Source organism: Pyxicephalus adspersus, chromosome 2 (assembly GCF_032062135.1).
Source record: "Pyxicephalus adspersus chromosome 2, UCB_Pads_2.0, whole genome shotgun sequence".
Lineage (NCBI taxonomy): Eukaryota > Metazoa > Chordata > Amphibia > Anura > Pyxicephalidae > Pyxicephalus > Pyxicephalus adspersus.
In genome coordinates, this window is record NC_092859.1 from 72231228 (window position 1) to 72242701 (window position 11474).

General features: G+C 38.5%; 1 long non-coding RNA gene across 1 annotated transcript; it reads left to right on the plus strand.

The window, feature by feature from the left end:
- Nucleotides 1-223: 223 nt before the first annotated feature.
- On the plus strand, nucleotides 224-1076 carry LOC140322056 (uncharacterized). The gene is made up of 2 exons (XR_011919116.1): nucleotides 224-257; nucleotides 934-1076. It is a non-coding gene; the product is annotated as an uncharacterized lncRNA (long non-coding RNA).
- Nucleotides 1077-11474: the final 10398 nt, after the last annotated feature.

Consider the following 11474-nt stretch of genomic DNA (forward strand, 5'->3'; position numbering starts at 1 on the left):
AGAATTGTCCCTACGTTACAGAAAGAAAATAATGCAGAATTGTATCGACAGTTCCTCACTGAACTTCACACTCTTCTGGTAAGATGCTTTGGTTATTTCCCCCTTTAAGAACGTTGTATGATGTAATTATTAACAGGTTCTATTAGTGCATACAATACATATGAATTTGTATATTCATAACATACTGTTTGCAATTTTATATATAGACCTAACAAAACAATTATTCTTGGAATTCTCTGAGGATACACGTTAACTTTGTAAGTTACATTTTTTCAATCTCACACATTGTCTAATAAATTATTTTAGATTGACACTTAAAGAACTTTGCAATTAAACTGATACCAATTTTGTGAAAAAATATTTAATAAACAACTTAAATAGCAACCAGATTATTCCTCTATTGATCAATACCTTTTTCTGGTATAATTGTTCTGTGATTACGTGTTTTGCTAGTATTAATAAATGTATATGGGCACTCTACAAATTATTCAAGGGAAGCATTTGCTATACTAATGAATAGTAATAATTAACAGTAACTATAATAAACACATCAAGGAAATAAAAGGCTTGTTATCCAAGTATGCAGTTACTTCTGTTAATGACACTTGTTTAAACTAAGAAAGCTACTTTAATGTGCAAAAGCCTTTTACATTGTTGTGATCTGAATACATAAAAACTCATACAGACCTATTGGGCCAGCCTAACTATATCAACAGAGGAGCAAATAAAAATATTATTCTTTTTGTACCATATAATCCATTTTTCATGTACCTCCTGGTTCTTAGGGATTTCATACTTTAATCACTGTATAATTTTTTTTGAAAGTGAAACATGTACATTTGTAACACACGGAAAGGCATAAATATGCATTTCTTAATGCATCATATGAATGCAATGGTTCTCACAAAAGTAATTTTCTAAATTTTCTTTCAGGAATGTCAAGATACAGAGATTGTGTTAAGAAAATTATTAGCAAACATTCTTTTAGTGTATGCTGGGATCTTTCTTTTATTCTGCAACTAAAAACATTTGATTATGTAATAGTTCACTATCCAATAAAATACATGTTCAATATATGTATTTTTTTGTGTTCTTTTCTAGCAAATTTTATGTTGTTTATAAGCGTGATATAACAAAGTATAAAAGATGTAAACTCTTTATTGCCCATATATCCTACCTGCCTTTATCACACAAAAAATTGTTTTCTCTGTAAAAAAAAAACACAGTGCCCTTATTTCATAGTACAGTCATTGCTGGTAGCTACCAATAAACATTGCGAAAATACATTCTGTGCTAAGGAAGAGCTGTACATATTTTGTATTCTGTTGCTCAATTTAAAGGTTATCACTTGCTCTATTATAGTAGAGAGTTGCTTGCAAAATACTTTTGGTAGGTGCAGGCTCCAAAACAAGTTGTAGGTGTAGGCTCCAAGACAAGAATTGTAAACACACAAAGGCAGAGGTGTAACAAGGAATTTATATTAGGGTGATACCTGTATCAAGTATGAAGAAAGAAAAATAAAGATACATTTACTGGTGTCTGAGCTTTCTTTCGATTATCTTCGTGGATGCTCTTGGAGCATGTACTGTGTAAATATTATTAACTGATTTTGAAACTTAATTTAAAATTTAGTGTAAGCATAAAAAATGAAAATTGTGGCTTGCCTCATTATTCTTCTTGTGCATTGTTACCCAAAGCAGGGTCTGGCATGGGGTCCCATTGAGGTCTACAGTAAATCTGACATTCAGTGAAAAAACAGTAAATGTCAAATTTACAAATTTATTCTAGAAGATCTGCACTGAGAAAAAAAGTTGCATTTTTTCAGAGCTGTAAATTGTTCAATCCTTGTCCAGTCATTCTCAGAGATTGGAGAATTTTCATTAAACAATTACCCTGCTACCTGATATGTTGGTGGAAAATTCATTTTCCAGTGGATTAAAGGGAGACAAAAGTGTCTTTAAGTTACTCTGAGTGCCAGACCAAAATGATCAGACTCCCAATTGTTGACATATTGAATTATCCCTCCCTATTTCACCCACCAATAAAATATGCTTGTCAAAAACACCAACAAAATATAAACATTTTTTTAAAATGCACCTAAACTGCTACTAAATCAATGGCATAATACTCTTGTGGATTAAAAGGGTGGTTAAACACTCCCCAGATGGCTACATTACTATCTATTGCCCAAACTTTCTCAATCAGTTCCACGTATCAGGAAACGTATTGGCAGTAACCAGAATGCAGATTGAATATATATTTGACTAGCAAAGAACCTGCACCCCGTTTCCTAAATTTTCTAATACATCCTCAAAAGAGACCTATGGCACAGGTGAAAACTCTGTAATTTAATCTTCTAAACTAAATTAACTACCACATAGCCAGAACCCAAAGAAGAAAGGAGAGTATGTTCAAACAAAAAACTCTCAAAAAGCCTGTCTGCTATCACTTGAAACTTAACCTTATCCTGATCTAATAACATCAACTTCTTACTTTCCTTATATCCCCAAACTGCTGTTGCTGCATCTAAAGGGTTAACATTAAAAGCCCCCTGATCTTGTACCCTTCTGTCTTCAATTGACATTCTTCTAGGTCCTATAGAGATAAAAGAATCAAAAGCATCAGGAATCTTACTAGCCTGCTGGGAGCCTGCTAGATGGACCTGCTGCCACAGACCGTAGCAACCACTGGGATCACATTCTCCACCATAGAAGAAGATTGACCCTTCTGCTGAGAAGAAGAAGATCCAATCGAAGATCCAGGAGCATGGAGTCCTAAGGGAGCAGATCCAAATTGGGATGATAAAAGGGTGATGACAATCCTTACTCTTCTTAAAGTGGAAATAAAGTGAAAATAAAAAAGCACACTTATCTTTACTCCAACAGATGCCTTGATGGCGGTAGACCTTCCCTCGATCTAGTTCCACATCATCTTGGAACTCTTCTTCATCCTGGTGCTGAGCACTGGAGCTGAGGTCTTCTTGCTACGTCACCAGATCTTGCACTGCACAGGTGCAAGATCAGGTGATGTAGCCCGCTAAGAGAGGATAAAAAGAGAACTGATCCCATATGCGTGAGGTTGGCATCTTTCCCCTTAGTGGAAAAATAAGCAGCCAAAGCCCTCTGGGATGCATGACGTAGCTATCCCGGGAGGCTTTGCTTTCCCATTAGGTCTTGATCGACGCTAAAAGGGGCGGTGCTGCACCCATTATTTAAAAAAAAAATCAATTACACTCTTACTTTACATATAAGGGTTGTCTACCATTTTATGTAAAGTAAAAATGTTGCGTTTGGGCCTGCTTTAACTGAGGAATGAGATGTATGGGACCCAGGAATTCCTGGAACTAGAATCCATGATCCCTCCAGCTGGGGAAGGGGAAGAAATTCAAAGAGGCCTATTCAAGCACTTAATTACCTCATTGTGACCTTGATATGACAATTCGCCCATCAGTGACCCCATGTACGTCACAAGAAGAGACCTAGGCTGGATATCTTAGAAGGAGGAACCTCTGTCAGCATAGGCAAAGAAGAGGTGGAAGCACCAGGGAACTAAAATACCGTATTTTTCGGACCATAAGACGCACCTAAAGTGGGGGGAAAATCAGGGTGCGTCTTATGGTCCGAATGCATATTTTTTTACTTCCGCCTTCATGGGCGGGCACAAGTGCCGCACGCTGGATCTCAAGGGAAATCAAATGAATTTTTTTTTTCTTGTTTTCCCGTGCGGAAAACCTGGTGCGTCTTATAGTCCGGAGCGTCTAATGGTCCGAAAAATACGGTACTGACACACTGATTCATTGTTGTATACCGTACATTGTTGTATACTGTACGTTGATGTGTGCCTCTGGGGGTTCTGGGTGTAACCCAGTGGGCTGGAGAAACCCATCACAGTGGAACCTGACACTAACAGGTGTGCTACACTTGTGTTATGTTTCACATCAGCATACAGGCACACAACACAACATAATAGCCTTAAAGCAGAAAAAACATAAAAATGAAAAAAATGAAAGCAGTCACTTTTATTCAGAAGGGATATGCTGTGGATGTGTTACAAACTGTACAAGCTGTGAGGCAGGTGATCACTAATCACATAAACTGATGTTAAAGTCTAAGTCACAGTCAAAGTTTATTGTGGGAATGGTGCGATAATATATATATATATCTAAACCCAGAAACAACAAACACAACCAAAACAACTAACTAACAAATTCATTTGAAAACAAAGGTACAAACAATCTCAGGTCAGGTAAATAGAAAGTCAGGATCAACAGGTCTTAGAACATAAACAGGATCAGAAAAAGGATCAGGATTATGATCAGGGCCAGAGCTCACAGCAGGGAGCACAATAAAAAACACTGAGAATCTGCCAGGTAATCAAGGAAGGGCAGGGTCCTAAAAAGGGTCCTAAAAACTATGTGTGTAAGGAGTTACTAGCATAGCAGACTGTTACATTGCAATATACCTTGAATCTAAATTTTTTAGCTATAACTATACTATAATATTTTTCTTACCTATACCTGTATTTGGATGTTGTAATGTAGATGGATACCAATTACACTGGGGAACAATTTTGAAAAATGTTTTTGTTGACTTTAATTTTTAAGCTTATTTACACTAAATAGGTATGCTGATTCTGAAAGTGCAGTTAGTTTTTTTCTATCACGTCAGGTTTCTTCCTTACTGCTTATATTAATGTGATTACTGTAGCGTGGATTTGTATAGGCTATTCATTTACACACAACTGTGGTCAGAGGTTGTGCACTGCTCTAGTTTATTAAAATTTATTTTTCTACTTACACACGTGTTTCCTTCTTTTCAGATCATGTTGGGCTCTGCTGTTTCTTTTCGTAAGTGCCTAACCAATCCTGATTTATTTTGTTATATCTGTGGCAGTTTCACCATTCCCAGTCAAAGGGCAAATATCAGCACATTTGTAGAGCAAGCCTATTTGGCATATTTCAAAGTTAAACTTGGTGATTAAGATAAGTCTTGGGCCCCTCATAAGGTGTGCAAACAGTGTGTCGAGGGTTTACAGATGTGGACAAAGGAAACATGTGATAAAATAACATTTGGTATACCTATGGTTTTTATTCAGATTAAATCCCAGTGCCGGTTTTTGTTATACTACCCTCTCTTGAAGAACATGATTATGCTGATGAACTAGGTGACAACAATGATGAAAATTTTGAAAATGAAGAGGACTCTGTTCATAAGGATTTGATCAGCATGAGTTGGGTGATTTGGCACGTGATTTGGGAGTATCAAAGAAGGGTTCAGAACTCCTAGCATCCAGACTGTGTGAGAAAAACTTACTTGAAAATGGAATGAAGGTATTGTACTTTCGAACTAGAGAAATTGCATTTATGCAGTACTTTAGAACTGACAGTGGCTTTGTGTATTATCATAAAACACCTGGTTTAATGGAAGAATTGGAAATTCCAATCTAAAACCCAACTAAACAGCGACTATTCATCGATAGCTCAAAATGGAGCTTAAATTGTGTCCTCCTTCACAATGGCAAAATATTTGGGTCAGTCCCAATTGGACATTCAGTTTCTTTTTGTGAAGAATATGCAGACATAAAGAGAGTCATTGACTTGTTGCAATATCACCAACACAATTGGGTCATCTGTGTTGACACTAAAATGGTATGCTTCCTTCTTGGTCAGCAACGCGGATATACCAAGTATCCCTGTTATCTGTGCATGTAGGACAGCAGAGCTTGTGAGAGGCATTGGGTGGAACGGAACTGGCCTCCAAGATCTGCCCTAAAACCAGTTGATCCAAACATTTTACATTAACAACTTGTTGATAGAAAGAATATTATATTGGTATAATATAATAACATTATAATAATAATGTTCATAATTAAAGATGAATATTTCATTAGGACAATGTCAGGAGTTGAAAAGAATGCTTTGTTATCACTCAAAGCCATTGTCAAGGACTTTCTTGGAAACATACGAGCAAAAAATTACACAGAAATTGTCCAGAAACTCTTGGAGAGCTACAAAATGCCTGGTTGCAATATGAGCATCAAGGTGCATTTTCTGCATAGCCATCTTTCTAACTTCCTGGAAAACCTTGGTGCAGTCAATGATGAGTAAGGTGAATGATTCCATCAGGATTTTAAGGTCATGGAAGGACGGTATCAGGGTAGATGGGATGTACATATGATGGCTGACTATTGTTGGAGCATCTGGCAGGATTGTCAGTCCACTGAACAGCCCAGGAAAAGCTATAAGCATAAATATTTACCCTAACTACTTACCCTATTATTTTCAAATGTTTTACTGTAAAAAAAAAGTTATAGAGTAACAATAAATCCTTTGTATGAACAAAAGAAATTTAAATAAACAGTACATTCAACTTATTTCATTATTTTTTTTATTGTATGTAAAATGGAGGGTAGCCTGTATCATAAAAACTAGATGTGATAGCAAGTGTAAGACCTAACTCAACAAAAAAATGTGTTGCCCAGTGTTATGAGAACACATTTACTGATGTTTTGACACCCAAGATTGATATATAAACACTGTGATACTTTGTTTGCAACAGTGACCGTTACCTGTCTCCAGTGGCGGGTGTATTCTGTATAGCATCTTTTGTAAACACAATATTATAAGTAAGTAAGCTAACCACTATTTGGGCACACTTCTAAATTTATCTATACTAAATAAATAAATGTTTTAGTACCGCCTAGATACAGTCCTGCCATACATTAGTTTTGAATGGGACATTGTAAGCAAACTACAAAACATCTTCAACATTACAAGAATGTAGGTTAACAATACTATGTATACATTATACCAATTCATATTAACATAATTGTATGGGAAATTAAAGGTTTAGTTTCCCCCCCCCCAGCAGTATTAGATGGTAAATCTTCTAGTGAGACAACTGTTCTGATGACATATGTCTAAGTGAGAAATTCTCCAAACCTAAAGGAGATTTATACCTTTTTCTCTTCTGTTGCTTACTTGGAATGGAAAGTAAAAAGAAGTCTCTTCACTGGTGCATACAGCAGAAAATAATCCAAGATTAACAGTTGCCCACTGTTTCAAAATACCAAACGAATAGATGTGATTTAGATATTTACTTTGGGTTAGAAAACATTACATTATCATACATAAAGGGTTGAATGGTAAATATTACAAATCACATATTGATGTTTTTTTATAGGAAAATCAACAAACATCTATTAGAAGATCCACAAACAAAACTGATCCCATAGCATATGTGTTAGGAGGCACTTTTTTGCCCCACAATCCCAGGCGGTGCCCCACTACAGGAGTGCATGCTTGGCCTATTCCCTCCTGCAGCTGTTCTGGCAGTAGCACAGGAATTTGATGATTAGTGCTCTCAGGATTGCTGCATCCTTGTTTCTCTTTAGCTGTGGTTTTCCTCTTGGCATCCTCTGCACTGAGGCTGCACAGCTGAATGGAATTGGAGCTGTGTTGCAGCTGATTAGCAGAGTGTTTCCTGAAGCAATCATATGTCATTGACTGCTGGGGCTTTATAGCCTCTCTGCTTCCAGTCTTCAGTGCCTGTTTTAGTGTTTAACTGGGCTTATCTGTGCTAGAGTATCAGAGGATTAGCCTGTCTCGGCCTTGGGGGGTACATCAAGCCCCCCATGTGGCTATTGGGACAGGCTATTTGGTGATTGCTAACAGGATTTATTTCTGTGTAGTTTTTCTTTTTCAGCTCATTTTGCATCATGAAGGAGGACCTTGTGGTGAGAGGAGAAAGGAGAGGCCTTCTTATCTCATATGCAAGCGATCTGCAAGAACAAAGGTCAGGTAATTTTATTCTGTCACCTATTGGAATAGGTGCTTGCAATATTCTGCACAATATTCTAAAAAAACAGCTTGAAAATGAGGACCTTGATGGCTGGGAGTTTGTACTTTTGTACTCACAAGAAGAAGTGTTATTAATAACCCACTTTTATAATCCATTTCTAAAAGAGGCTGACATCAGAACCTTCCTCCATAATTACTGTTCCTCTGTATCTGGGCCCAAAAATGGCATGGAATGGAAACATTCTGTATAAAGTCAAGTTCATGTCTGACCCTGGGGGGATTGGAAGCTTGAAACACCCTCCCACCTTTTTTGCCCTGTGGTGGGATCGAGGTTTGCTGTAGAAAGTGTGGGTTGTATTCACATACAGAAAGGGTATGCACCTCAGAATTTTCTCTTTGCAAAAGATGCATCAAAACTGGTCACAAAACTAAAAACTGTCCTGTGAAACCGGTGTGTAACCTGTGCGGAAGTTCTGCTCATTTGTTTGAAGGGTGTCCACATCTGAGTAAGAGGTCATGGGCAGATGTCACCTCCTCTGCACCAGTGACCAAAGTGTCTGAAGCCCCTGCAGCACCATCTCTGTCAGAGCTGGTGTATGAGGAGGAGGAGCCTTACCAAGCAGTCCTGAAGTTCCTCCAGATGGGGAAGTCAGACCAGTGGAAGAGTCTGCAAGAACTGACCCCTCCGACACCTGGACAAAGGAGGAACATGCATAGGTCTTGGTCCAGTTCGTATGAGGAAGAAACCACATTTAAGCACAGCTGCAGTGTAAAGTCTGCTGCAGTTGGTGTATCGGCACAGGATGGTGAACAGAAACCTTATTCAGGTCTCATTCAGGATTTGATCGAGTCAACAGGTTCTACTGTCTGCGTCAATTCCACCTTTGATCAGCTCAGACGAGGAACCCTTCAGTGCAGCACCCAGTGTCTGTATAGAGTCCTGAAAATGGGGGAGTTTAAAATTTGTTCCCTGAATGTCAGGGGTCTGAAAATCTCTGTACGGAGGGCAGCAATATTTAGCTATTTAGGTAGCATTAACTAAGAAATGTTTTGTCTTCAGGAGTGCAAAAAAACCACCACCCAAATTATGAACACTTCAGACAATCCCGGACTCACAGCCCTTCAGAATGGTCAGGGGACAATGAAAATTCAGCTACAGGTATTGGTATCCTTGAAAAGGGGAATGAAGTCAAAAGATAATTGCACTTGTGGTAAAGAAAAATATCTTCAGACTGCAACTGACAATACATCTAAAAAAATTAGGTGGGTGGGAAAAATAATAAAACATATTGGCCCTGGAGAGCAATCAGACCTGGCTGTATGCACATTGTGGTTTTTGACTTAGGTAGTCGTGTCCTGAAGATATATTCATTACCAGGCATAGACATTGCTGTAGACATTTTAAAGAGACAGAAATAGATCTTGCAACTAAACCAGTGCAGCTTTGTCTGGTAAGTATTCTTTTCTCCATAAAAGAATATTTACTTTTGATCATCATTATACAAAACTGCACATATCCCTGGAATAAATCCAAAACCACATTCAACAGAAGCTTTACCTTCAACAAGTTCTGACAAGAATTTTTCAGCATGAAAAAAATAAATGTATTTAGAAATATATGTATATATTTAGAAATATAATGTCCTGAATGTATCGTGCATACAAGATGATATAAGCATGGGCCGAATGAATAGTGTACTATACAATTAACATTGTACTATAGTTTCAAGAAAACAAAAAAACTAATTTCTACTGCACTAAGTTGGAATTACACTGGTGTGGGGGCCAGCCAACAGACAGCTCCAATTGATTGCCACATTGAGCTCTATGGACTGTATTGTGCATACCAATGGGCTCAGCAGCTGGCGACAAACAATTTTGCAGAAAAGTAGTTAGCAGACACAGAGAATAGGAATCCCAAAACTAATTTATGGATCAGACTATGGCAAATCTTTTGTCATATTAGAGGAGTTGGCTGTCATATGAGAGGTGACGGCAGTGAGGAGGTAAGAGGGATTTTTGGCTGTCAGTTGTAGGAATCTGAAATATCCTTGTCTGTGTGCTTCTTAAAGTTCAAACAAGTGCCAAAAATTATCGTTTTGTTTCCAGCATTTACCACAACAGCTAATCGGGCTGAATTTTTTAAATTATACTCTCAAAAAAAATAGCAAATTCTTTGTATGCTTTGTCTACAAGCCGTTGAACAGTAGTGTGAGAGGGTATCCATAGCTAGCCTATATGCTTGTTTTGGGTATTGGTCTACAAATATATGGGTTTAGGTTTTACTAGCTTAAAGGGAACTTTTTTCCATGGGGATATTTAGTCTGGTGACAACTGGAAAGATTTCATTCATGGAGCCAAACATCAAAATGAGAAGAAAGGACAAACACATCGTCATAATAAACATTTGAGGGTATACCATGCAGAGTACTATTGAACTTAGGCCTAGTAAAGGTCAGCAAATCAATCAATTTGAAATAAATGTAAAAAGAAGTGACACGAATGAGCTAACATACTGTCACAGATCCCTGCAGGTCTAGGGCATCTGTACCTTCTGCTGGCTCACCCACCTTGCACTCCTCTGCTGCCAGCACCAACTCTGCTTTAAGATCCACGTCATGTGATTCACGATCAGCTGCTCCCTTGCCTTAGAGGACTAGTGTTCCGCAGATGCACTCTATCTACTGGCAGGCATGTGAACAACAGCTGAGACTGTCTCGTCACCAGAACTCCCTCTGCTGGTGGGTTTGGCATCTGCGGCTCACATGATCCATACTCATCACATGACATCCAATTTTTAAGGAAGTGGCTGGCAACAGGAAGTTGCCTGGACAAGGAGTTCCTTGTGGTTTTGCTCCCAGGATTCTACTGCTCCAGTTTCTGCGTTCTGTTCCTGATCTATCTGTGTACCGACCCCGGCTTGTTTCCTGCCTGCCCTGGCCCCTGGCTTGTTTGACTATTCTTTGGATTTTGCTCTGGCACTAGGTTTTTGTTCCTGCTAGTTAGCAGTCACCTGCCATGGTGGGCATGGGGGCCGCTACCTGGCAGCAGCTCGCCACAAAACAACCTTACCTCTAGAGCCTCTGGAAAAGATCGAGCTATTGCTTAGACCCTGTGCCCCCTACATGTCTCCACCCACTGGGTTGGTGACACAGAGGGTTCATCACTTTGCCCTGTGGTGTTGTGACACATGCTCTATATTGTCTAACTTATATCACAAATTGTCCAAGATGGACAAAACAGAATACAGTGCCTGAGGACAGTGTTCATGCTTGCCCAAGCCCCTTGAGATGGACAGGTTGACTTTTAGTACTTCAGGTGGATTGACAGCCCTTAAATAGAGCTCCCAACAAAAGTCCTCTACCTCACTTTTCACTTGTGTTTTTTGTGTGATAAATAATTGCTGGTAAATATTGTGTTGCAAAAAATGGAAATGGGGTTTATAATTGTAAGAATCAGTAATGTCTGGTCTTCATCAGAATCTTGTGTAAGTTTTAGGGCCAAATAGACAGAAATACTAATCCTTTTATTAGCTGTTTGTCTAACATTGAGCTGTAAATAAATACAATAGCACTGTAGGTCTTCAGTTATAGGTAGTCACCGAGTTAAGGACATCAGACATACGGACAGCTCGTAGATATGAACAGGGCTTCCCTGCTCGCTCGTGTGCAGGACG